General features: G+C 36.4%; 1 long non-coding RNA gene across 1 annotated transcript; it reads right to left on the bottom strand.

The window, feature by feature from the left end:
- Window positions 1-1,110: 1,110 nt before the first annotated feature.
- On the bottom strand, window positions 1,111-2,390 carry LOC130460081 (uncharacterized). The gene is made up of 4 exons (XR_008919984.1): window positions 2,183-2,390; window positions 2,027-2,086; window positions 1,861-1,922; window positions 1,111-1,509 (listed from the first exon to the last, which is right to left on the bottom strand). It is a non-coding gene; the product is annotated as an uncharacterized lncRNA (long non-coding RNA).
- Between the last annotated feature and the right edge of the window lie 2,286 nt (window positions 2,391-4,676).

The following is a 4,676-nucleotide window of genomic DNA, read 5'->3' on the forward strand; positions in this document are numbered from 1 at the left end:
CCTCTCAAGGGTGCGTCGTAATGTGTCCCTTTTCGATGATTTAACCGCTTTCCTCACCCTTTTTATGAACTGTTAAACTAACCTAATATGATTGCTCTATCACGCCTAACAAATATAATATCTTTGGGAAATCGGATTATCATGCTAGGTCCCTTAATGTTATTTAAATCAGATAATCACGATCGAATTAGTATTATATGTTGCATATTGCTAAAATCAACTCAGATTAGTTTAATAGTTAACGCATGTCCCTTCAATTATTTATGCTGAGCTAGTAAGGATATCCTGCCTCTGGAGTTATCGACGAGCGAATTACTCCTCTCGGTAGTTACAGTCCCCCGAACCCTCAATCTCTACCTTGCGGGTGTATATTGAGAGATCCCCACACCAGGGATCACAAGGGAACCTACGGCCGTTGTGGTCAAACATAATTGCACTCCCTTTATGTCACGATAACCGGGTTTTGTCAGTTTTTCTCATTGTCGTTAAAAACTGAATGGCGACTCCTATATTACTAGTCAATTGGGTGTATACTCACAGGAAATCCAATTACACTTGATTGAATAAAAAGAATCGTCACACCCACGAGGGACAAGGTCATGCATTAGCCTCGCGCTTTTTCGACCCCCTCACACTAATTTCCTTGGAAGAATAAGAAATTAACGCATTAATATCCTTCGATCACCATAAATCATTTTCTATTTATTTTATATCCCCCGAAATCATAAATTAACGTAGAATAAATGGGTAATCCGTACATGATAGTATGTACTACAAGGAATAAATACATAATACTAGATTTTAGCACGTGTGATGCATGGTTTCTATTAAATTGTTACGTCAAAATAAACTCCTACATATAACAACTGCTATACTTTTATATACTAGTTGTTGGAACGTACGCTAGCGCGCACGTTCCCCCAAAATATAAGAAACTATCTCCCGAAACGTTATGCAAATCATAAGCCTAATTACACTATTGAAATAGGTAAAAGCATGAATACAGTACTCCGTAGATGATAAGAAATGTATCTTATTAATTGATATAGGTTACATATATAGAAACCCCTACACAAGTCATAAGTGATCCCAAAGGTCAATGGCGCACTATATATGTCCTCGGAACATAAAATTTGGTTCCATGTTCCTCTAATAAAAACCCAACACATAAATACTAAAGCCATGCAGCATAAACAATGGTTGCTTGTAAAAGGCGTACGTGGTTCCGGTACTACTTAACTTTCACAAATACATAATATTGATTTTAACATGGATTTTAATAGAGCTTGCACGCATATAAAAGGGAGGCATTTCTGAAAGTGTTTACTCTTCTGCCGTAACCTCCAAAGTCTCCTTGGCATTACCCTCTAACTCCACCTCTTCTAATGCCACTTGTTTAAGATGCCACTTGAGCACGTTGCTTTTGGAGAGGGCTGTTGTTGGTCTCCGCCTAGAAATGCTTAGTACGAAACATCTTCACTGCAACGATTGTTTTGCAAATTTACAGAACTGAAATTAACATAATAAAATGAATTTGTTTGCAAATAGCAACGTTACAATACCTACTAAGGTGGGTTGAACCCAGCTCAAAACAAAACCAAAGTCCCTGCTTCCCTTCTTTTATTTTCATTTTCACCATTGGTTCTTCCTTGGATGGTTTTAGACAAACCCTAGAGTTAGGAATTTCTAATTAGCTCTAATCTAGAGTAGCTTACATGCATTCTGGACACTCTATCGCGAATCCAAAACACAATAATTCTAAAGTATGCAAATTTTCCATTAATTCAAAATTTATAGCCAACATGCATGTAAACAGAGTAAATATAACCAAAAACCCAACCCAAAAGATGGAGGCAATACCTTTAGTACAAATAGATAAGAATCTGAAAGTCCACTGTACTTTCCACCATGGCTATCCTCACCTAATGGGTTGAGAACAAAAAAACAAAAAAAAATAGTGGATAATGATGCTTTAGCTAATACAAGAATATCATATAGATAAGAAAAATTGTCAATACGAACTTACAGGCTCGTACAACAAGCTGCAGAGTTGAGCTCTCCTAGTCCATTAATCTAGTACTGGATTCTTCGCAAAGTTGCATGGAGCCAAGCAGAAGTAAGGTGGGATTCGGGTATACTGACAATAAAATGAGAAAATAGGAGATGAAGGTAAAGGACTAACCTGTAGAGGTTGAGCATTTTAATACAGATTCATGAGCCTTTTGACCCTGAGGGAAATAAAAGGATATTCAAAAGTTCAACATTCGCAATGATTTGATAGAGGTTAAACCAGATTTCCCAATTCAATAACAGAGCAAAACCACCTACTCTAAGAAGTGGAGGAATGTGCCAAATGTTGGGAAAACTGTGAGAGCTTTGCCTTCACATTTTCATCAAGAGGCTGCACAAAAATAATGGATGTTTAAGCTAAAAATCACCAGTGAGAAAAGTGTATATGTGCATGAAAAGAAAAGTGTATACCATCGTACTGCGGCAAGCTAAAATATCTATCGTCAAGCCCTGGCCTCGCACCCCAAACACTGTGTTGGGTTGGCTTTGTCTTCTGTTAAAAGCAAGAATAGGTTTTACATCAGTTACATATACCAGGAACATGTCTAAACCCCAGACTTAAAAATCCAGTTCATACAAACAGAAAGAAAAAAAATCCAACAAACTGGTATTTGATTCAATCACCTGCTCCCTGACAACATTTAGTAGCGGTCCTTGAAATTTACAAAACATGTTGAGAAGAGACGTAGCAGTATAATTTTCCAACGAAAAATATCCATGTACAAGCGTGCAACAGGTCCTTGAAGACCTACCAAAGCGATAGGAAAATTGTCCAAGAACCTCAACAAACGGCATGGATTCAATGTCCACTACATCATGAAAACACAATATTCAAACCTATTATAAAAGCAACATTCTAGTTCATGACAAACCACGTATATTAGATTACGCACCTATAGTTCGGCCCAATTCGATGACACGGGCATCAGGAGGACCCTCTTGTCCATCTACTGGTGTATGCGCTACGGGTTCTATCCACGATTGAATTTCACCAGTAACATGTGGGACAACCTAACAAGTACAAAGAAAATAATTCAGACTACGAAGTTTTCAGCAGCAGCAGTTGAAAATCTTCAATTAGAAAGGAAAAAGACCTGAACAGTTTTCCCCAAATAATCTCCCCTTCTCTCCTTGTCAATAACAGACTGTCACATACATCAAAAAGGAAGGAAAATATTAATTAACATCAACTTAATATCATAGTCAAGTGGGTTACTCCATCCTTGGGAATGAAGGATTGAGGGACAAGTTAGGTAACAAATAATGCAGTGTCGGTCAATTAGCTTGCCTAATAAATTTCCCAACTTGATGTCTAAGAATCTCTCGTAGTTACCAAGATCTAAGTTCACCTACGAAACATTAAAAAAACAAAATGAACCTCGTTTGTTCAGTACTATGAAATATGAAAGTTGACATATCCTTAACAACTAAGATTAGCTATATCAGCAGATGATTAAGGTTGCAACATGTTCAGAATCAACTCATGAAAATTTGATCACAAGTTCAATAAAACATCAATATCTTTCAGCTTAAACTCGAAATAATAGTAGTATAATAAAAACCTCATGAAGGGAACAACTTGCCACTCCGGCCCCACAACAATATATCCACAAGAAAAAGGAAATCATTTTGCTGTTTAAAGAAGAAAAGCAAGCTCGTTTGATTTCACACACTAAAGCTTCTACTTCGTATTTCTTTCCCCTTTATTGACCTCTAGGTAAAGAGAATATATGAGCACCCACATCTTCATTGAAAATTTCATTATGTTATCCAAGTTTTTCAAAGAAAACAACAAAACCCACAAGATAATTTCTCTCAATTATTTGTTTGTTGAATATGTTTGTTTAATTATATATTTCCCTAAATTCATAGATATGTTTGAAGAATTACGGTTAAAGAGTCACTTGAACTGATTCTCTTTAAAAACCTGGTTATTAATTAATAAAAATCATAGGTTTGAACAGTTAACATCATAGGTTATTAATTAATAAAAATCTGAAAGCCATTAGATGAAGTGAGAGCACTTACAGTACTAAGGGTGAAGAGCAATGCTCAAGAGAAGGAGGTATATGAGTATATCCCCTCAATGAATTTCTTTTCTAGTATCAACCCACTAAAAATAAAAACATCAGATAAAAAAAATAACCACCACAAACAAAAACCAAAATCATAAAAAACATAAATTATACTTGAAACGAATGCGCTTGAGATCATTACCACCTTGGGGCATGGAAACAAAATTAATAAGAACACCATGCTCCACCTTAGCAACTCACTAATCCTCCTCCATAAACACCACTTATTCCGACCTCCCATTAATCACCACCGGCGTCCCCTCGCCACTCAAAAGCTCCATCCCCATCCCCTTAACCAAGACTAAGGTGTTCAAGACATCGTAAAGGAGTGTTTTCAGTTGACTGCATCATCAAGATCTCTACACCATCATGATATAACCTATAACCTCTGAATCTACATCAATACAAGCACAATTTTACTTATAACAACAACATAGTTATGGAGACGTAGAGAAATATGTGAAGCACCAAGAAAAATCATACACTCTCAATTAAAAAGTAGCAAAATAGACGAACAAAACCCGTGGTATC

Source organism: Spinacia oleracea, chromosome 4, assembly GCF_020520425.1.
Source record: "Spinacia oleracea cultivar Varoflay chromosome 4, BTI_SOV_V1, whole genome shotgun sequence".
NCBI lineage: Eukaryota > Viridiplantae > Streptophyta > Magnoliopsida > Caryophyllales > Amaranthaceae > Spinacia > Spinacia oleracea.